A 23948-nucleotide genomic window follows, 5' to 3' on the forward strand; every position below is an offset into this window, starting at 1 on the left:
ATAGAGATATCCAAAAGTCATCACTGTCTCTAGCTACATCCTGTGACCTATGATTTCTGATGAATAGTTCCCCAAACATAATAGAAATTGGTTACATTTTTCCTTTTAGTAAAAATTGCCCTTTCCCTCTGTGTGAATTGCTCAAATGAAACAGGTTCTCTGCCAGTGGTCTAGGCATAGTTGTTGGAAGTTATTTTGCCACTAGCAGAACAGTTGCAGTATGAAGCGAAACCATGTCTCTGAAAGGCTATTTTTCTGCTTTCGTGATACAACTTTTGGTCTCTAAATGCTCAACAGGCCAGCACCCTCCTCTGCAGTGGCATGGGGAAGGCACAGTGTTTATTTAACAGCTTGCACAGGGATCCAGTTCCCAAGTATGGAATTCTCTAGGCTCTTTTTTTTACTGTAAAAGTATATCAGGGTAAGCAATGGTCTTAATTAAGACAGTGCTGACAAATGAGTTAGTTGCTAGTCACAGAATGAAAAAAACAGGATGTCAGCTGGTCACTGGTAAAAGAGCTCACAGGAGGATGAACCAATGCGCTATAGAAGCATGCTTTTATAAACATGATTAGTGTGAAACCTACTATGCAGCATAAACACTGAGTATTTAGGAGAAGAGTAGGAGATGTCTGGGAGGTGAACTGTCTGATACACAATTGCTGGAATTCATATGCCTCCTGAGCACCTGTGGCTCAGGAAAATTTTATGACGATGACCCTTGAATATGTTTGTATCATACTTTTGTGATTCTTACAGGAAAATATACAGCATGCCACTGGGCAGTTGGGCACGGATCCATTTCCACTTCACACAGGGAAATGGAGCTCTGTGGCTCCCCCTCAGTTCTGGGTCCTTTGCCTACCAGTGATGGAGAATCTTTTCTGTAAAGCCATGCAATAAGGTGCAGTGGCACAAGCTTTCATTTTGCTGACCCACTTGAATAGATGGTGCACGATGTCTGTTTAATTTGTGGTTTGTTTGCACAAGTGAATCCCATTTTTAAGAGCAGACCAACCAGCACAAGTAAAATTTGTAATGGAGTTATAGAAGAGATGTAAAAGGTAAAGAAATTAGTAGGCAAGTGTAAGGAAAACAGCAAACACCATATGCAAACTTCTGTCAGGCTGCTGTCGACATATAAATCCTGGCAATTTATTTCTGTTTCATTTAACTGTGAGTTCTGTTGGCTGCCATTTTGTATTTTGTTTGTGTTACAGCTCCTCTAAGTTGTCTGGAGTTTTATAACAGAAGAAATCTATTTTAGTTAGCAGCTCTACATCTTTCAGTTTTGACCCTACAGTCTTCTGCAGCTAATTGTGCTTGTTGTTACTCTGATGTTCTCCACTACCTTTATTTTTAAAGTAGCTTTCTGCTTTTAAAAAAGGTTGTGACGATTATGAAGTTTACTTTCTATGTGTGCTGGCACATATGTATGAGTATTTCTGTGAGTTCAAGCTTAATTTGCGGGGGCAAAGGGAAGGTTGAGGGTGTCTTCAGGTTTGTATCATGTATTAACCTGACTGAGGCAAGATGCACTCTAGACAGAACTTAGCCACACAACACACTGTATTTTGTCCAGCGTCCTGACCTGAGATAAGGGTGTTGTCCATATCCAGCCTGAACTTGGAATCATCACTTTCAAATAGCTGCATTTTCTTTTACCAATTCAGAATGCAATTCAAGGTCGTGTGTAACACAAAGGTGGGGAAAGGAGAGGGTTCGTCTCCAGGACAGGTTCAGACTGTATCAGGTGTTGCAGGGGAGGTTAAAGGGAACAAGTGAAGCTATTGCAAGGCATAAGGAGGTGGCAGAAAGAATTATCTCAGGTGACTACCAGGTGGCTCTGTTGTTTGAAATAGTGGGGAGGAGAATGGGGTGCGGTGTGAGGATGTGTTATTGTTGCATTACATTTAATCGAGTGAAGAAGAGAGATCTCACAGTTTTATGACTACTTTAGGAGAAAATAGGGATAGTTTGTTTTCTTTTTTTCCTGGTGGTTCTTCATGACTGTTTCAGCTGGTACGATGGTGCTTGTGATTTAAAGGAGCTGCTATGTAGGTAAGGGTTTTAATTTTATTTCACAGTCTGCATTTTGTTGCAGAGATTTCCTCCCATTATGGATTCCTCTCTTGATCTAAGCTTCACTTCGAGCTGTGTAACACCCTTCCATGCCTGTAAACTAGTAACTCAGACTAAGTCACCGAGTGCTGCTCCTATGAGTACTGTAAGTTTTGTAAGTTGTTCCAGTTCAGCAACTAAATATTGATTTAGGAAACCTGTGTCTGCTCTTTAGGTTTAGTTGCTTGTCTGTTCATTTGTAAATGATGTCCATCAAAAATAACATAAAGCACTGACAGGCAAGTTATAGTTGGTGGGTTTTGTTGTGCCATTCTAAGAATATGGGCCCTGAATAAGATAAAATGCAAGGTATTGTTTTTCTTTGAGTGCAGGAATTCATTCAGTGAAAAGCAGCCTCCAAATTGAGGGGGAGCAATGTTAGTTAGGACTGGAGCCTGCCTTAGCACTATGCTGAGGGGTATGTCATAGTGTATTGATGTGACGCGGCAGGAGCAGAGCCGACTGCAGGAGAATCCGACTGCAATCTCCTTTCATTTACTACCATGCTGGGTGGCTAGAGTAAAGCAGCAATTGCTTATATGACTAAGGAATATTGAGGAAGTACTGAATGAATTTTACCTGTCTTCCCTTGCAATTTAGCTGCTGGAAATTATTATGAGCTAATATTATAAGATCAGTTGGCATGAAGAAGTGTCATTGGAGAACATCTGTGTTTAAATGATCAAGCAGTGCTATCATAAAGGTTGCTTAATTCTTATAATATTCCCCATATATTTGTGTGTGACTAACCATAAGTAGCAACAGCATAGCAGATGTTATTTATTTTTGTAAAATTAAAGAAGTGGCCTAGATGTGGGGCTTTCAGTGTAGGATGTGATATAAAAACCAGAGGGTGGTATGATGCTGGCATATCTGAAAGGCTAGATAAGTCAGCATACTGCTTTAATGTCTGGAAGAGTTCCAGGCTTAATGAGCATTTAAGCTCTTTTCTGCTGTGGGAAGAGCATAATGAATACTGACAAGCCTGAGTTGCAGGTTGGCTGACACAGCTGTCCTCAGGATTCAAGGGCTTTAATAGTTGCCCATCCCTGAGCTCTTCACTGGTTTTGGATAACCCTCTGGCCTCAGACTCAGTATCTCTCATGTTAATGAAAGCAAGCCAGAGACTTGGAAAATTGCTTTCTTGCGGCTTCTGGAAGTAGCAGTGTTGTCATCTTAAGAACAAAAAGCTCTTCTGTGTTTAGTGTCCTGTGCGTAAATGTCAACAATTGTTATATGTTATTCTTTACATACATGTTTGGGGAGGAGAGGGAATGTAAGCTTGGAATGCTACCACCTCTGAATAATTGTAGAATAGACTTACTAGAGTGAGCATAGCTTCTAAAACTGGTGAAAGGAACAAGGTGGTTTGCACAACACTTCTGTTTCTCACAACAGTCCTTGTGCTTAAGGTAAATAGAACTATTTTAAATGTGCATGAAATGGAACTAGCCAGGACAGCTACCAGATGAATTGTGATGCTCTTTTGCTGTTCTTATATGTTCATAGTTATGTAGCAAATACTTGCTCCTTTCAGATGTGTCCGAGACATCAGGGAACAATTTGTTATTCCACAAAGATGAAGGTATGGAAAAAGTAGCAACTACAGCAAAATATAGAGGAGAAGTGCCAGTTGTTATTTCAGTTGGGGAAGGTGCAGCATGATTTATCATCAGTGATAAATCATTTAAGCCTGTGGATGTTTAGGTGTGAGACACAGAACTGCATGCTTTTCTGTGTATTTAAAGCAAGTTGCTCAAAATCCCCTGTTCAACAAGAGATATCATGTTGTGTATCAACCCTGACAGTCATAGTGAAGAAAGAGCCCTGGGAGGCATGTGGGATGATGATTTACTCATGTGAGCCAGTCCTAATGGCTGGCAGCATGATTCTTTTCTTGTTCAATCCTTCTGTAATGTCCCGTGCACCTATAATTCCCAGAGCACAGACTGCAAACTTCTTGAAGACTGACATCAGTTGGTTCAGACTGCAAATTTTAGAAAGAATTTGAAGCATAACCCATGACTTAAGTTTATACTCTTTGTTTGACTAATTGTGCTGCGGCATGTGAATAGTAAAATGTGGCTCCTAACGAGTGTATCTGAATCTGAAATAGCTTCATTGGCAGATGAGACACCTAAGGGGCTCAGAAGGGTAGCACCTCCTTGCATGCAAAATACCCTTCTGCAACACTGGGTCACCTTAAAAAGCAGTAGAAGGTAATAATGTTTTGGAGTTAAAGCTATTGATTGTGAGCAACTCTGACTGCACAAACTTCCTGTGTAACCTGGGACAGTAGTTGCTTTGAACAGGAATGATTCCCAAGTGTCAGAGTGTTTTGGGGATTAAGTGGTTTGTTTGTTTTTTTTTTTTAAAAGCAGTTGCTGCATGAGGCTGAAATCTGTGATGTTGAAACCACCTTTTGGGGGTGAGCTGCTAACAGATTTTTCTTTTATCACTGGTGATAAATCATGCTTCGTTTGGGTTGGCAGGGGCCTTTGAGCTTGTCTGGTTTAACCCCTGATCGACATGCTTACTTTTACTGTATAGAGGGAAGCAGTATGTAGCATTTTGATTCTGGCTGAAGACATTTCAAATAAAACACTTTGCTTTAGACAGGTACAGTAAGTAGCATAACTAATACATTAACAGTACCTACATTTCATGTTTACTTTCAACTTCCACTACCACCAGATGACAAATGAAGAAGTTGTAAGTGTGAGGTTAACTTCTGGGCTTTGTGCTGGCAACCCCCTCGTCACCAGTATTCCAGAATAGCTGTATTTGCTGTTTGGTCTGGATCAGTTTTTATGTTCCTGTCATTCCTGTTAGTGATTTCCCCTCTTCCATGAGAGTAGCAACTCTTACAGGACAAATCCAGTTCATGTATTGTTCTCAAACATGAAACTTACAGAGTTAAACTCGCGTAAACTACAAACAAAAGCCCAAAGCCACACTCGCAAACAAAAACCCAAGCCACAAGCAAAAAAAACCTTCTCCAACCCAAACAAAGTACTCCAACAAACCCCCAAAACATCAGTCCTAGATTGCTAATTAAAATTTGGTAGTTCTGGGAAATGCTAAATGTTTCAATCCAGTTTTTGACAAATGTGATAGATCCCCTAGATAAACTCATATGGAGTGATGCTCAAGAAATCTAGGAAGGTCTAAAATGGTACCTGTTCTGCCACACTATTCATGTAGTGGTTTTGGATCTCCCCTTATAGATGACCTTGGCTGAGAAGTGGGATAGGTTGGAGGGCGTTTACTACTGGCATGAAGCTGTCGGTCTCCAGAATAACCTTTGGCTTTACAGAACACTGGTGTTTAGAAAAAGGACTATGTTACTAGAGCCAAGTGAAACTTTGCAGTATAGAGTGCAAGCTTGTTCCCTTAAGACTAAAACTTTTTGCTGTGAGATGTGGCTTGTCGCCTTGTTGCACTGGGAAATAGTAGGAAAAGTATGTACTTCTAATTGCAAAAGAGCAACTGATCCTGAGGTGTGTTGAGTGGGAAATGTGGCAGGAGATGTTGAAATACTATGCTGGCACAAAAGGTGAAGTCTTTGAGGTAATGTGTATGCAGCTGAAATTACAAACTCAAAGCTGTTTTTCACCCCCTATTTCTGAAGTGATCTTAGGACTCAGAGATTTTGGATTTTGTTTATCCTAGCAAAATTAAGCCTGTAAAGGCTTGCCATTGGTCTTTGCTATGGCACAGCAGGGATAAATAAATGGAAAAGAAAGAGGGAATTAGTGACGACAAATTTGTGAAAGCAGACAATGGACTCACATAGGCTACAAATTAGGAGACAAAATCTAGTTGTAAGTGGAAAGTCATTATTTTTCATACTTTGATGGGGGCTGGGGAGGAAATCTTTTTTTCCAGAGAGGAGCCTTCATAAATCTAGAGCTTATTATAATTGACTTCTGAAGCAGGCAAATTATGTTTGTGATCCAGGAGGCCTCTTCTAGTCTTTCTCTTCATTAGTAGAACTGTCTTGCAGTTACATGATCTACTTGGCTTTAGCTTTACAGCAAAAGAACATAATACTGTTGAAAGGAATGTTTGTAAATTCTTGTGTAACAAGTGCTGCATTTATCAGTTTGTGTAAATGAGCTCCTTTCCATCCACCATGGGGAAACAAAATTAATCTTGGTATCCCCTGTGCCAGAAGGAATATTCGGAATGAAAAATATATTCAGTAGTTTTACTGCTGGTAGCTGTAGCATCACTTTTCTGATATATTAGTGATTTTAATAAAATAAATTAAAACTTTCAGCCAATTGTCGTAGAGAAGAAAGTCGAGAAAAATATGATGGTAATGATTGGAAAGAACTTCTTTTATTTTAATGAGATTGTGTACATCTTGCTAGATACTTCCTCACAGGAAACAATATATTGTGTAAGGCAGATTTTGTAAATCCCATTAATTTCTCACTGAAGTTGCATGCTCCCCCCCCGCAGGGAATACTAATATTTCTGAGTATAGAGGAGGCTGGCATCAGTTTAATTACCCAGAATATCTTCTTGGTACTGCTTTGAATGCTAGTTAAGCTGCTGGTCCCATTTCCCCCACTACTGGAGATTGCACCCTCCTGAGCAGACAGGAATACCTTCTGGAGTTTATGTATGTTTCAGTGCAGAAAATTGAAGATCGCTGTTGGGGTGGGGAATGAAAAGAACAAGTATTATGACTCTAGACATTCTTTCTTGGACTGGATCCCTGAGGTTGGATTTTGTGTCTGATATGCTGTAAAATAAGTAATTGGGGAATTCAGACACCTTTGAGAAGACCTTTTCTGGAATAAGCTGAAGCAGAAGAGTCCCTCTATGCACTTGCTCATGAGGAAAACCAGCACAAAGATGTTTATATTAGTATAATGTAAAGTGTGAAGACAAACCTTAAAAATGTATTGCCTTCTAAATAAAGAATGCTTTCTGTCTAAAACACTTGAAAGTACAGATTTAGTCAAAGCAGTATTAGTTTTGTTGAATACGCTCAAGTTCATTCAGTCTGTTCTGAACTCATCTGACCTATAAGTATATTCTTTCAAACTTGTGAGATGTACAGTTTTTCCCAGCTCGTATTGCGTTCAGCCCAATGTAAAGCTAAATATCCTGGTGACTGAATATTGATTTTTGTGGGAGTGCTGTATTCACTACATTTCAACTGGATTATGTGAAAATTGGACTCCTGTTTGGATGCAGGTGCCCTCAGAAGAAAACCTGCTTTTTTTTTTTTTCATAAAGAGGAATAAATAGTATAGAGAGCTATAAACCCAGAGGCAGAGTGTGTCATTTTAGAGAGAGTTTCAGATACTGATGTGTTTCAGGGTTTTCAGTATAACCAGGTCCCCGGAATTGGCTGCCGCTGTGCTGTGTCTTAGCCCTACCTCTCTGGTGTGCAGGACACTGTGGCAGCAGTGGCTCTTCAGGTTGTGCTGTCTTGATGCCAATCATGTCACTTGGTGTCTGGAATGTGCCAGCACTGACCAAAAGCAAAATTAGTTAGTAATCTTGTTAAAAAAATTGAAGATAAATGGCTGGCTCTTTCTGGGGGTGTTACCTTCATTGACTTCAAAGGCCTCTTGATTTTAAAATCAACTCAAAGCTCCACATTTCCTTTTTGTTTTCTATGTTTGTAATGCGTTAGATACCCAGTGTATAAAAGCTAACAACAGAAGTGTTGCAATAAAAGAAAATGATCTTTTAGAGGAGCAGAGCCTGTGAGGAACACAATTTAAATTCATGTGATGACATCATCTTTGGCCTCCATTGTGCTTTCAGGGAATAATCACCTTTTCTAGTGAAGAAAAGCCTTCTTTATAATACATGGTTGCGTATTTTATTAGGCACTTTGTTTTTAAACCAAGACTTCAATATGTTTTATGTAAATTATTCTTTAATAGGTAAGTTCTGTAGTACCTTAAATGTATGAGAATATGCTTTTGTCAAACTAACACAGTTATATTTTCCTTATGTTTTATAAAAATAGTTTTAGGAAACTGCATGCCTTTGGATGTTGTGTTTATATCAAGCAGATTTGTTGTATCACTTGTGGTCTTGATGCTACAATTCAAAGCGCCAGGCTACTGAAACTCTTACTTGTATTACTTAATTCTGTTGTAAATTCTTACGAGGGAAAGAAGGGGAAGAGTATCAGTGCCTGGCTATGCCCAGCGGGTCTGGGAGGCTTGGCAGCCCCCAGGGACTTCTCCACAGAGCTGATACACAGCCTAGTAGTGCCTAGCTTGTCTTGCTCTTCCTTTCCAGGTGCAGGGAATTGCATTTACCCTTGTCGAACTCCGTAACATCCCCATTGATCCGTTCCGCAGCCTGGGGCCCTCTGGTGGCAGCTCTGCCCAGGACTGTGTTGGCTGCCTCTTTGAGTGGAGCCAAGGTTAGAGCTAAATTGGTATCAATATCATTGTGAAGTAAATGAACTATTCCAGTGTGCATCCATTTTCTCTTTTCACAACCGTTCACTTAAAAGAAATAGTTGTGTTTTGAAAAGAGTAGACTGAAAGCAATACAGTATTATAAAAACTAGCATGGCAAATAATCAAGAGTATTCAGATAGCTGGTAGTGTTACAGCCACTATGAAAGGGTTTGGGATTTTTCATTGTGTTTTGGGATTGTTTATGAGAGAGGGAGCACTGTTACTGAAGCTGCAGTGGTAAGGAACTGTGGATGCTGATGCCCAAGCAATACAAGGTGTTACTGCTATAAGGAACAATTGTTGTGGGGGATATGCCAGTAGATGGAAAGAGAACAGCTGTTCTTAGCATGGGCAGACTACAGCACTATGGAAATGCTACTTGGATGCTCATTGGTAGAATCATAGAATTGCAGAATAGTTAGGGTCGGAAAGCACCTTATGATCATCTAGTTCCAACCCCCCTGCCGTGGGCAGGGACACCTCACACTAAACCATGTCACCCAAGGCCTCGTCCAACCTGGTCTTGAACACTGCCAGGGATGGAGCATTCACAACCTCCCTGGGTAACCCATTCCAGTGCCTCACCACCCTAACAGGAAAGAATTTCCTCCTTATATCCAATCTAAACTCCCCCTGTTTAAGTTTTAACCCGTTACCCCTTGTCCTATCACTACAGTCCCTAATGAAGAGTCCCTCTCCAGCATCCCTATAGGCCCCCTTCAGATACTGGAAGGCTGCTATGATGTCTCCATGCAGCCTTCTCTTCTCCAGGCTGAACAGCCCAACTTTCTCAGCCTGTCTTCATATGGGAGGTGCTCCAGTCCCCTGATCATCCTCGTGGCCCTTCTCTGGACTTGTTCCAACAGTTGGTATTTGATATGCATCTCTTGGGGTGAACGTTTTTAAGGCAAAGTCAACAAGGAAAAGGCTGCTAGACTCCAGCCTTAGCGGTATATCAGCAGGAAATACAAGCTTTGCAATTTTGTTTTCAAGACAATGTTTGTTTTTTATAATGGGTAATATCCTACCTACCTCTGCCCCTAGGATGATGTAGCTCTTCACAAGGATACCAGTAACAGTATAATATGAGAAACAGATCTGCGGAGCTGGCATATTTTATAGAGCCATTTTTATTGATAATGTTAGTATTCAAAATCCTCATGTGGAGCGATCATTAAAGCTCATTTAAAAGCCCTCAGAGGGTTGCTTATAGCTCAAATACAGTGCAAGGAATTTAATTCTTAATTATATACAGAGGGGTATATAAAATAGAATTTGTAGTCATAAAGCATTTCTTGATTATGAATCCATAATATATTGTTGTTCCTTCAGAGAGTTGAAAAGATGCCATTAGCATTAAGAGATGAAAGTATTCATTAAATCAGTGGTGCACCACTGGGCTCTTAATTTGATAAAAAGAGACTTACAGCTAGGTAGCTGCTGTACTGCTGCCTTTTTGTAGCCTCCTCTACTGGTCATGATGGTGATACTTTGATAGTGAGTTCAGTATTTAGAGAAAGAGCAAAGCTTAATCCGTTAAGCCACATTCCTTGTTCTAAGTGCTATATGAAAGTGATAAACAGCATTCCAGAATTCATCCAAGCTAGCCTTTCACTCTGGAATGATACCAGGCGTTGGCTTGCTAGCAACCACAGTGAACACACGCTTGAATTATTCAGTGCTTTGGAAAGGGTCTTTTTGGGAACAATGTTGCCTGGCCTTTGTACCTGGACTCGCACAACATGTGCTCAAGTGCAGCAGTGGGTGCTCTGTTTGAAGCCAAGTCTGAAATTGGGCAGTGAGATCCCATTCCATGTACCCTATGTGGAAGGGGGTGCCAGGTTCTCCGGTGACTGCTCTTTCTGTGCACTACTGTCTGTGACCTAAGACTAGTAGGTGATACACACCTGACTACTGGTTAACAGTAATGTGATAGAGCCTAGGAGTGTAACTCATCACAACAAAATTAACCTTGGCTGTTTTCTCTGTGCACCATACCGGTTCTTCATGTAGAAGCACCTTATAAGACTGTGGCTGCCTCTCTGGTGGTGGTGTCGTATTTAAAACAAATAGAATAACTGATTTCTGTGGTCTCAGGAATACTTTAATGCCGTGCCTTATCACACACAGCCATTCTCTAACTCAGAAGAACTAGTGTATTTACATAGATTTCTAGGAAAGCTATATGTGTACTAGTCATGTGGCAAAGTCTGTTTACCCTAACCCAGGGAATTTTGTTTTCTGTGTGCTTTGGGTTTTTTTTTTAACAGAGATGAGTTGGAAATGAAATACTTACTAAAGAAAGGCAGCTAACCCAAACCTCTAATTATCTGGAAAACTTCAGGCTGAACATTCAGCACTGTAATTACCTCAAAATTACTAGCTGAGGTTGGACAAAATATTTTTCTTTGGCATTTTGCTTTATGCCTCTAGCTTGAAAGAGAAATTAAACCTGCAAATGCTGGAGGTACTGTCAAAACAAGAGAACCGAAACAAGAAACAAGCTGCTTTTTAATTTCTGTGGATTTTTCTCAAGCTTTTTCAACTTGCCTTCTGTAAAATAACTTCAACATGCGATATAATTTACTATTGATCTTAATTAAACTCCAAGGTATTGTGCAAGGATGTGAAATCAACAAAGCTGAACATAAGTAAAATGGCCAGCATCTGGAAGTAGACAGCATTTACGTACAAACACACTGGGAAGCATTTCAGCCTCTGTTCTAGTCTCAAGGGCACAATGAAATAACCTTACAGTCAGCTGCCTTGGAAAGAGACCTGTGGGATACATCTGTGATGTGTAGCTTTCCTTCAGTCATCTCTAGGCACAGACATAGGAGACAATTGGTAGCGTGGTTTTGGGCTTTTTATACCAAGTGAGTATGAACCCAAAGAAATGGCAGGTTATCAGTGATTCTAAATTGTAAGTGTGAATTGACCTGGTACTGGAGAACTGTTAATAATTGACCATGAGTGCATCCCAAGAGTGGGCTTCAGTGTTTCAAGGTCAATTAGATCTCAGAGGAGTTCAGACATACTCACTGCTTGTAGTTTTGGTTTATAGTGGGCAGTGGTGGATTCCTGACAGCTCTTTAAATGTGATTAGTGAATAGATTTAGATCCTGAAGCAAGGTATCTGGGCAGTTTAAGTTGTCCTAGTATATGTATGCTGCTGGAGACTTCTACACAGACAAGGGCATCCTGAAATGCTCTTAAACCATTTGTTGACAGTGTGGAAGAAGGTCTTGATATACTTTTGAATTAGTAGTTGCCACTTATGACCAACCTTAAGTAGGATAGTCTGTTAAATATTTGGCATAAAGCAGCTTATTTGTGCAGTCTCTGTTGCATTTGCTGTACTTGAAAACTACAGGCTGTGTCACACTGTAGAAGTCATTTTAAACAGAACGCAGATAGCTTCCCTGTAGTACACCATGAAAGAGGTTTCAAGACCTGCCCCACACCCCCTTTTTTTTCCTCATAAGTGTGGTTATTTGGAACACGGTACAATCACCCTCAAACAGATGTCTGTGCTCAGACATCATGGGGGTGTTTAAAATGGGAACATGCCCCATTTTGAAATGCACTTACTGACAGGTGTAGAACGCTTTACTGTGACACTGGTCTACATGGCATCTAGGAGCACAGAAGAAAGGAACTTAATCCTCAGGGGAAAAACTGACTGATCTAAAACAGTCCTCATCATCAGGGCGATCATTAGCGTAATGATATCACTTGATGTAAAGTTCTTATGTTAATCTTCCAATAAACCTGTCTAGGTACAAAAGCTGTAGTCTGATCTTTCTTTCAAAGCTGAAGGAGTTGTGCCTGACATGATTCTATTGTACGATTCTATCTAGCTGGGAATAAGTGATGAAAACAGTGTAGGGATTTTCTGGAGTATGACTTATCTAATGGGATTCTATGACTTGGCTTTTTTTTTGTACTGTTTTTGTACTCCTTTGTACTGTTCTTCTGATGTCAGCTTTTAGAGTTTTAGGAAACACCTGTAGAATCAGTACAGACCTTGCTCAGTGCTGCTCCATCAATTTCCATTCCTATATTCTAGGTTGGCAGTTGTTCCTGAAGGTTCTGTGCTTGAGAGGTGTGGTTCATAGTCACCTGCCTGGCTTAGAAAGACTGTTTCAGAAGGACATCTGAATGGCAGATTGTTATGGCCAAAATTCAGGAAATGGAAACTATTTCTACAGCATAATGCTTACTGACTAATGCTTTGTGACCTGTAACATTTCTTTAATGCTTATGGTTTTTAGCAGCTTGAATAACAATCTGTAGTTTACTTAGCAGGTGAGGAAGAGGGACATAGATGCTGGTTTTGATAATTTTACAGTAATATTACTGTTCCTTAAAACTGTTCCCCACAAATGATACTGTGACATAATGTCAGCAGAATCAGTGAATTGAACAGAAGACAACAAGATGTCTGCTGCAATACATCTTTGCAAATAACATTTTCTTTCAGTCATGGGGCCAAGATTTGGAGTGAATAAAGTGAGGCTTTTTTTTTTCTAAGTCATGTTAGAAGTGAGAGAAAAGACATGGTGAAAAAAGCTGACAAGAGAAGGAATTTGTGCATGTAGAAACCTGAAGAAATCTGAATGATGAGGAAATGTTGGCATGGGTAGATTTTTGGGTTATTACTTATTTTTTCATTTATTTTTGCAACAAAAGTGAGACTACTTTATTACTTATTTCAGAAACCCTCAAAGTGCATGTTGCTTACTTTAACCGTGATGAGGTCCCTAAGAAAACCCAGTAAGTGTGAAGGATGTTCATTTTCCCTGAAGTATTCAAGAGCAAATGAGTAGATTATGTGTGAGCAGCCCATGTCTGAGAGACCCAGCTATAGCATTTTCTGTTCATAGAGTGGAAACTTCATCACTCCATTAAAACAAACAAAAATACCCCATCCTAATCCTTTATTTATTTATTTTCTTTCACCTGCCAGTTTGTTAGCTCTTGGAAGGTAACATAGCAATACCTTGGTAAAGAAATCACACAATAAGTATTGGAGGAGCTATTCACACCTTTTCAGACTAGGCATTAACTGGGGAAGCAGTGAAGAAAGCAGTGTCTCTTCTGTCTCTTCTATCTTGCTAAAACAAAGTGTGGGCATTGGCATCTCTGTATTCAACTTAAATCAGGGCAGGGAGACTTGTGCTGCCTTGTTCCTAGTTGGCTTTTGTTTTCAGTCAGCTTTGAAACTTAAATCAATAGTGTGAGCAGACCCTGTGCTCCACTGGTTTACTCCCTTTACTTGTATTTGTTGCACCAAAAGACTTTCATATGCTTCCAGAGGAGGCAAAAAATATTTGTCTTGTGCATAGATGATGTCTGGTTCAATACAGTTTCTTCAGGAAGAGAGGCGTGTATTTCTGACAGGTTGATTTATGCAGATCCTTGGTGACTGAGCAGATGTTTTCTTATTTCCCCTCCTCCCCACCTTGAAATTGCATTGCTTATGTACAAACACATCTACACTTCAGCAGCTACTTATCATTTTCTAAAGATGCCATTAAAATGGGAATAACTCTAGCATGAAGAGGGGGAAGGCAATTGGGATGGTGATGGTTTCTAGTTATTACCTATGCTTCAAAAAGTAGCTAATGAGAAGCTAAAGAACAAACTCTGGTGAGACAGCAAAAAAACCCACCAAATAAAACTGGTAATGAATAACCTGAGAAGTAAATGTGGCAAGCAGCAAAATGTGTGGAAGTGGAACAGAAAAATTGGACAGTCCTTGACATAATAGGTATTGACATAGCAGACCCTCAAATGATTATCTTTCTGTGTGGGGTGTGTGTCACTGAATCATTTCCTACCAAGTATGGTAAGATTAAAGCAGTGGGTATATTTAGAAAGAAAAGTACAGACAATACACAGGTAGTGACCTTTATCGAGAATGCTTTCTTCATCATGTGAAGTGCAGTTCCTTAACAGTGGGGGGGGGGAAGTAGCACCCTACCTAGAGAAATAGGAGCTAAGTGTGGAAAAGGATTTTAAGTTTTGGAGCTGACATTTCCTGTCTCATATGGTAAAGATCCTATGTATATTTCCTTCCTCATTATATCAAAGGAAGATACAGTTACTTTTGAAATTATGATTGCATTCCAAGAGATGGGATAACTCCTGTAGCTCTCAAATCTAGGTTCTGTTTAGGTGCTCTGCAAAGGAGCTTCCAGAAGGCTTGCTGCAAAAAACTGTTGCAGTGAGAAAAACACACACACAAAAAAAAAAACAACCCTCAACCAAAACAATATTTTCTGACTGTGTGATTTTATTTTGGGGTCAAAATAATGTCATAAGCTGTTTAATGTTTAATTCTGGATCCCTTACAGTGAAACAGACCTTCATGCTAATAATATGTGATGATGTGCTGCTTTTTTTTTTGCTTCTGATTTGAGCAGCTGTTACTGTTGTGGCTTGCCAGAAGAAGCCTAAAGCAGAAAAGATATAGTCAGTCATAGTTATTTATATCATCACAGCACCAATGGACTACAGTATAAATGGAGTTTGTAAATTTTTTTGCTCCCATCAGCACAAATCCAACTGTTCTTCTGGTTTGTTCAAGTGCTGTTGGTTCAGATGATGATGTAAGATGGTAAGGTTGGAAGCCCTTGGTATTTGTTTGTTTTCTAAAACAGAGCTTGCTGCCAGCCTGCAATCCTACACAGCTGGCGTTTTGGCACCTCTCACCTGTGCAAATTACATAGTATAAATGTTGAAAAGAGAGAAGACTGCAGTAGATAGCTGGACATTTGTAGACAGCATTTCTGGAAGAAGTGGTATCATGCAGTCCCTTAGGCAGAGTATTATGGTATTGGCTGACTTCTGCCTAGTCAGTTTTGTTTGGCTGGCTTATCTAAGCAGTTCCCAATATCTTAAATCCACAATCTCCTTACTAGCATTTCTCATCAGTAATTAAGCTTTTACGGATGAAGAAGTAGGAAGGGATTCAACCCAGGGAGCAGAGGAAGCTGGTGGAAGTAAAGGGAACCTATACCTGAATTGTCTGAGGAGTATGCTCTCGCCACCCAACAGATCTTCCTCCCTGTCGTAGTGTAACTCCTATTGTATAGAATGGACAAGAAGAGAATGGGAATGAAATGGAAAATTTAGAGCTTATATGGAGGAGAGGCAAACTGAGACTTTAGTAGGTAGTTTCATTGGCAGAGTAGGTAGGCAATACCAGTTGCAGAAAAAAGCCATCACCAGGAAGTGCATGGTTAATCTTGGCACTATAACAAGAATTTAGAAGAAGCTTCTAGATGTATCAGACTAGTATTTTTAAAATGCACATTAAAGGAAACTGGTATTTCAGTAGAAACTAAAATAATTGCCTCTGTATTTCATTTCTGTCATGCTTCAAAACTGCAAAGAGGTAAGAAATTACAGCATTAATGTTCCCACTAAAGCTCAATGAAAATTATTTCTAAGGAGGGATATCCTGTACAGTAACATTGCTGTAAAGTAAGCAGTTGGAATTACATTTGTAGAATTTATAACCTGAAACCAAGCAACGTGAATCCTTTCAGTCTTCCATTTCTATGTTCATATTTTAATATCTCTGATGCTCATATCATTCTAATTTTATGGGCTTGATGGAATGCCTGTACTAGTTGGAATGCTTTCAGGAAATGGAGTTTTATTTTTAGATCAAATGAATCTGATTCAGATAAAATCTAGTCCTGAACTTGGCAATTACCTAGTTTTGAGCAATGAATAACACATCTGAGGAGAGAGATGAGCTGGACTTTTTATTTCTGTTGTTACTCAATATGCAGGGACGTGTCACTATGTGCAGTGTATTTCGCTTGCATTGCCATATTAGTTTGTGGAAAATTGCAATATAAAGAAAGCATTAAAATATTCAGAGTATCAGTTAGTGGTTTGGGCATAGCAAGAGCATAATTAATTGCATACAGTTATTACAAAATCATAGCAAATTTTTGTTAGTGGAGGAAAAAGGAAGTGATGACTTGTGCCCTTTCTGAGAAGGAGCATGTAATTTTAGTCATTCCTGTGCAGCATCTAGCACTAACCCTGATTGCACCTTGGAGGCACATCTGTTAAATGGTTTCATTGCCTTATGATAGCAATTTTGCTTTTCAACAGACTGTAGTTGATAGTAAGGTTATAAAAAAAGTCTGTCTAATTCTCAATCTTGTAGTTGAATTGCTTTAAAACTTGAGTTAATAATGGGACTCCTGGGGCAAAAGAGATGCAGGAAGTGATGTCTACTGGGAAAAAGCAGCAATGTTCTCCACATAATTTGTTCTCTCATGTTTGAGTGTCAAGGTGATTGCCCATAAGTTACAATGACTAAAGTGCACAAATGTTTCAGTTAACTGTTGCTAGCTTTGATGTTCTGCTGCATTTAGGTCTTATATTGGAGAATGATCTAGAATGTTATCAAGATTTACTTTACTCTTTTTATATATAGTGGGAAGTCCCTTTGACTATGGTGAGGTACATCTCTTTTTGGAAAGTAACATGCTGGAAGTAATGCTTTATACTGTGAAGAACTTGTAGAAGAAATAGATGATTTGTTCGTTTGTTTGTTTTTATATAGTAAGAAACTGACCAACGAAACTTCTTCCCTGATGCCTGCATAACTACTTTAAACCTCACAAGAGGGTAAAAAATGAATGCAATCAGGATGGGTTTTAGTCTTTTCTCTTTTTAAATAAAAGGGAGTGAAGAAAAGCTTGACTGTAGTCTCTATAGCAAGAGGTCATCATCTTATTGTGAAAAGGAGGCAATGAATTATAAATTATAGAAGGTCATTGAACCAGGTTAGAAAAAGTTTTCATGAAATCAGATGACATGGGTTAGCAGCATTGTGATTGATAGGATCTTGTCTTCCAGACACCAAATACCAAGCTGCATTCTGAGTGCTGTATCATGCTATGATGAAAACCTGTACTACCTCCAAGGCAAACACTCAGACTCAGAGCAAGCTTTATACCTTTGTTTTTAGCCACCATAAATTAGGAGAAATATTTTGAGCTGTTGAAAAGATCACAAAGCAATTTTATAGCTGAGGTCCAATCAGATACTAGTCTCTAAGGAGTACAGTCATGCATTCAAAGGAGAAAATATTAATATTGCTGTTCACCCCATAGGTGACTGCATTTCAATTTGATATATTTATTATTATAATAATCTTACCTTTCAAGCTTTGAATATATTTTGGGGTCTTTGGAAAGACTGAATCTCTATAGACACGGTTCATTGCCATTTATAGCAATATGCCTAATGGCATATGGTTTCATAGTCAAAGAAGATTATGGTAGTTGGGGGGGGTGCTGGTGTGTGTGGGAATCAAACTTTTTTTACTGCTTTGACTTCACAGGCTTGGCATAACGGGATGATTCTGGAACAGCTATATGGCATTCCTGCAGCAGTGCCTTATATTATCCAGTACAAGGTGCCTGAATCAGCTTCCATTGACATCAGAGTAAACTGGTGAACTTGCATCATCTTAAAATGGCTGTAATGCCTTAGAGTTATGCTGTTGTGCAAATCTACATCATCATCTAAATTGAACTTTGAACTGACTGCTTTGTCCTTCTGCCATTGACGCACTCTAGAGTTAACTGCAGCATTAATACATAGAGTACTTCAAGTACAACCAAGGCTGTGCAAAACGAGACTCAAGTCCTTAGAGCTTATTTGAAAGTGAAACATGAAAATCTTCAACCTTGAAAGTAGTAAACTGACATTTGAATGTAACAAAGTGCCTTAAAGCTTGGCTCTAAATTGCTTTCAGTCTCTTTGTAAGTGTCTCTCTATGCGTATACACACACATACGTAAACCTGAACATAATCTGGTTTTGTCTGTTGTTATGAATTGGCATTTGTACTGCCTGAAAGGGGTTTGTTTTAGAAGGTATGATACCTAATAATACACTTTTGTGTTTCCAGTGAAGTATGCTGCCTGAGAATCTATAAGAAATAAGATGTTGTGTCTTTATCAAAAGCGTTATTTGAACTAAATTAATTTCAAAACAAGACCTTAAACCAGAAGCTGTATAAGCAGGACATAAGCAACAGTTCAAGGCCAGATGTCTTCTGCAGTTTTTCAAAATGTCCATTCTCTAACTTATTTTGGAACTTTTGCCTAAAATTGAGGCATAAACGTAAACCTGTACCTGCCTAAACCTGTGTGCTTGCCTTTCATCAGCTTATGTTGCGTCAGTTGCTGATTCAGTTTTGAACTGTTCTAAATGTAGTTTGTAGCAGTGTTGGTTTCTCTGACTTTGCATTAAGCAGTATGAATAAAATACAGTTTGCCCTGTAACGCCCAGTCCTCCTTTCCTGGAAAGGGAAGACTACAGGGAAGTGCACAGAAACTTGTTGCTTTTCCAGGTCTGATTTTTCCTCTGTAGGGAACTAAAGCACAGATTTGTATCTTATTCTGGCATACAGCTGGACTGTGGTCAGGGTACATGCTGCAGCACTGAGGCTGCGATGTAGCCAGTAAAATTCTGGGCTCCAACATAGTGCATATTTCTTCTACAAGAGCAAACAAATTCTTTGACAGACCTTACAAATAATGTCTGAGGGTCAACTCTGAATATTTGACACCAGAAAAAAAAAAGAAAAGCCTTTGAATATATAGCAGATATTTCAGAAAACAGAAAAAGAAAACTATAATACTGTGTTTTATTTAAACAACAAAGTGACCGTGTCTCACCAGGGACTCTAATATTGGCCATTTCCTTACAGTTCCATGACAAAAGAAAGTACATACATGAAATTCTTTGTCATGAAACTGTATTCTACTGCTTGATCTCCTAGTGCTCTTATCTGAGCTGTGAAATTGTTTTGAAGAAGCGATTCCAGCTCACTTAATAAAATAGTTCAAATAGAAGTTGGCACGTGGGGGGGGGGGAAACTTCTGTAAAACTTCTCTTTCCCAGATTTCTCGAGGAATTCTTGTCAGTTTCCTTGTCTTAAGCAGGGTTTATAATAAACTAGGGAAAGTGATGGCATTTTATTTTTCACAAGCTTTTCCTATTTTTTCTGAACTTTACAGTGGCTTTTGTTTCATATTTGGCAATGATACAATATTACCTCCCCTAAAAAATTAACAGATATGTTCCTTATATATGTAGGATGGTAGCCTTAGGGTACAACAGAAGGTATCTGGACTTAAGGTCCTTCTCTTCTTCGCAGGTAAAAGAGCTGTTGTGAATGCAAAGAGAGAGAGAGTCTTCTTTTTGAAAGAGTTTTGTTTTTCTCGAATCTGTATATCTATTGTGTTCATATTTTCACATACATTAAGGCAAGATCCTAAACATCAAAGTAGCAGTGATCACATTCACATGAAGGCAGAGGAAGCAACAGCAATTCAAAGCCACCGGTGGCTTGAAAGGATGTAAAAGTCTGCAAGATGAATGCAGGGGCATGGTGCTGCAGGTTGGCACTTCTGGACAGAACCAAGTTCACTTGTGGAAAATGACAGTGATATGCAAACCTCTGGGTGCTCAGTCTGCTTTTGCAGTAACAAAGAGAAGTGTGAGTTAATGCAAATCTGTTCTGCAAGACCTAATGGAAACAATTGCAGTTGCATGTTTTTGTCTTCTGGAGAATATTATGGATGATTACCAGTCTTAGGAGAGTGAAGGTCATAGTCACCAGTTCCATAGACTGTCCCAAGACTTCTTATTCTGCCTCAAATCAGCTGAGGACATTCTGGTCCTTTATTTAAACTTGCACAAGAGGACAAATTTTAGAGCTGCAGTGAGGCCTGTGCTGCCTGAGGTATTGCCTTTAAAAGTTTCAGTATTGTGGGTATATGGTTATTCCCAGGTTTAGTCTGTGTTTTACAAGTGAGCGTTTTACATAACCTTTGTGACCAGGAATAGAAGCATGATGACTTCAATGTCAGGAAGATTCTAGAGTGAATTTAGTATGAGTTAACCCCCATGAGTGGTTTTGGAGTAGGATTGGCCCTGTACTCTAGAAAGCACGGAGTTGTTTCAAGTCTACCATTTACTAGCACAGACTGATTGTCTACTGGGTTTGTACCTCTTGAAGTATTCTTTTTTTCAGTGTAAACACAATCTTTATAGTATGACTTAAAAGCAGTGGCACCATATGTTTTTCATGTTTATCTTCTTAATTTCTAGATTTGGCCCTTGGCTTTATCGCAACATGAACACTGGCTAGTGACTAGAGGGCGATAACACTATATGGTGAAAGCAGATTACACCAAGGTTTGAGCATTTCGATGCTCTGCAGTTCTGAAACGTCACAGAGCCACGAAGCGTGACTATATATTCTTCTTAGGTAGTGTTGCATTTGAGGTTTAAATTTCAATTATAAACCCATGAATGAAAGATAAATTATATCTGACACTAAGTTACTGTTGAAGATGATGGTACCTTCCTTTGAAAACCTAAAGTCAGTTTTCCTGTATAGTTTCATTTGATGGCTATTTTAATTAGTTTCTTAAAGTTAATTCCAAAGAATGCCCTACCATCACTTTCAAGATATGAAACTAATAATTCCTAATCCTGATTATTGCTGTTTGATAGTCACAGAATCAGCTAGGTTGTAAAAGACCTTGAAGATGATTAAGTCCAACCTAATCAACCTGTAAACTTAGCATTTAGTCCCACATGAGGCAGGAGATGAAAAACAAATGTCAGAATTTCCCACCTACTCACTGATGATGAAGTATATTCAAATTATGAAGATAATTTGAATTAGTATTTAGAAGAAATATCACATGCTTTGGTGTTCTAGGGGTATTTTGACTGAGAGGAAATAGTAATTTTTGGTTTGGAAACGCTAACAGTTGTTTCTGGCCTGAGGAAAAAATTAGCCTCTCTGTCCCTGAGAAGAGTAGCTGATTAGATCTCAGATAAAAAATGCAGTGTGTGTTTAGTAATCTTCTGGAAAAGAAAACATATTGGATTCTAAATGTCTGTGTAAAATAACATATACTAGTTTGTATAAAGTAAACCCTTCTGTTTCTTGTAAGTGCAGGCAGCTGTGAGTGTGGGTTTAATTCCCTTCTACCTCCAGGCTGTAACCCCTGAAAATACTGTTATGTGCAAAGCTTTCATGAACAAACCGAATATAAAATGATATCCTGCATAATTAAATGAAAATTTGAAACAGAACAGCAGTTGTTTAATGGAGGTCTGCTATATTTAAAATATAATCAACCTAATTGTTTATTTAATTTTATTTTTTTTGGTTTCCCAGAAATCAGATTTCCTTAGAAACAGTCTTTGAATATTGTCCATGCAAACGTTAATGTCTGCTTCTGCTCTGGTACCTGGAGTTCCTGAAGAATAGTTGTTAGCAACACCACAGCTCAAGGTCATCAGCAGAATGGAAACAGTAGCTGGAAACCAAGAACCAAACCGTGATGACTCATGGTCTTAAAGGCTCAGCACAGGGGTGGTACTGTTAATCAGTTTGTTGGCCATATTTCATTCAAGAAATGAAGTGTTTTTCAGGCTACCAATCAGAATTTTAAGTGCACAATGTACTTTTATGTTTAGTCTGCTTTCTTGCTAGGCCAAAACACAGCTGAGCAAAAAATGTTGAACTATATTGTAATATAATACTTAAATCCAAAGAAAAGACCTGGAGTTATAGTCATGAGTGTTCAACCTTAATTCCTTTTAGCTAATCAAAGTAGCATGGGCAAATCCAGTGATGAAGGTATTCTGCAAACATCTGTGGGACATTGGCTATTGTTCCTATACAACTGCAATATTGAATTCAGAAACTTATATTGAGACTTGTTGTTGATTGAATGGCTGCTGATGCCAATGATGTACATGAGTTTACTAGGCTAATTTGTATGATTTACATAAGATCTACTCAGTGTATTGAGGGGAGTGCTGCATTATTAATATGGAACTTAAAAAATATAATTGAAAAGAAACAGCTGATGTTTCATTCATTAAGGCTATACATTTTAAAAGAAAGCCAACATTTAAAGTGACCATTTAATCACTGTCATGTATCACTAAAAGAACCCTCTATTATGTGTGCTCAAACAAATGAGCTCTAAATGAGAATTTTCCTAAGTAGAGCAGAAGAAGGTATTAAGACCTCAGTTGGCTGATATGCAATTTCTTAAAAATATTGTACTGTTCCTCATAGTGATGTTAAGATATAGCTGCAATTTTCAGCACTCTAGGCATGTTATTTTGTGGTAGCTCCTTTTTGTCATCTATGAAGAATTGTACCTCTAAGATGATATGGTACATGAGCTCCAGCTATTACTAGGGGAGTGTTAAATGGAGATAATCTGCTGAATGTAGTAAACTACCCTCCTGAATGGAAAAGTGAAACAAAAAAAAAAAAGGGTGGATACAAAAAAGTGAACAATCAAAGAAGGAAGAACTACACAGTCCCAAACCACTAATTTTCAACCTTCTAAATACCCTCTAGTGTGTACAAGAAGTAGTTTTGAAGAAAAGGTGACAAAGTTACAGTAATAAAGGGTAAGAACCAGTCATCTAGAAAACCATAACCTTTTAATCTTTTCTGTGGTGACACCTCTGTCAATACAAGAGCAAAGTGGTAGCATGGTGACAGAAGGAAGAAGTTTGAAATCTTTTCTGAATGGCAAAAATGCATGCATTCCTAATGCCCGGTCTTCACTGCTGCATTTTTAGAAGACTTAAAAGTCAGGCCTCTAATCCTTGCTCATGTAATTCTCTGCAGGGAATTTGTGGAGTACTTTTTTCTGTAAAGGACAGCATTTTCAAGGAAGAGAGTCATCAACTTTCCTCTTTATCTGGGTCACTGAGGAATTGTCTGCTGCCTTGTATCGTGTCTGCATTGCTCCATGCCCTTTGGGAATGTTGAGAAAAGGAGCTGTATTCCCATTCCGCTGTTATGGTATTTTATTCCTACCTTTTTGAAGGGGCTTTAAAAATAAATCCTGAAAATGATGTCAGCAAGACTTGTGGTTACTAAAACTTTGGACTTTCTTCCCTGCCTGAAAGAGACCATGCTGAGTGGGTAGATTGGTTTGTTTTTCAAAGACAGTGAATGAAGATAAAGGTAATCTCATCTCTGAATATTTTTATAGATATTTAGTATTACTGGTACTTAATTTTTTTTTTATCACAGGGAGATTTATTAGCAGTTTCTTGTTGCCAGGACAACAGAAGTAGTCTGTGAAATACAGTTTGGGAGGCTGGTTACCCTTTGTCTTTTTAGTTTCATGTAAGAGAGAATGAAATGCGTATCCACTTGGAACATGCATTATTCTAACTACACAGGACTTTTATCTTATACACTGAATTACTAAAGCTCTTGGCCTGTATGATTTCTTTTAAACTGGAAACTTAAATTGTGTGCATTCTGGTTACTAGTTCGTAG

This window comes from Pezoporus flaviventris, unplaced genomic scaffold (assembly GCF_033815535.1).
Source record: "Pezoporus flaviventris isolate CSIRO_AGI_PZ_B2104156 unplaced genomic scaffold, CSIRO_AGI_Pfla_v1 ptg000002l, whole genome shotgun sequence".
Lineage (NCBI taxonomy): Eukaryota > Metazoa > Chordata > Aves > Psittaciformes > Psittacidae > Pezoporus > Pezoporus flaviventris.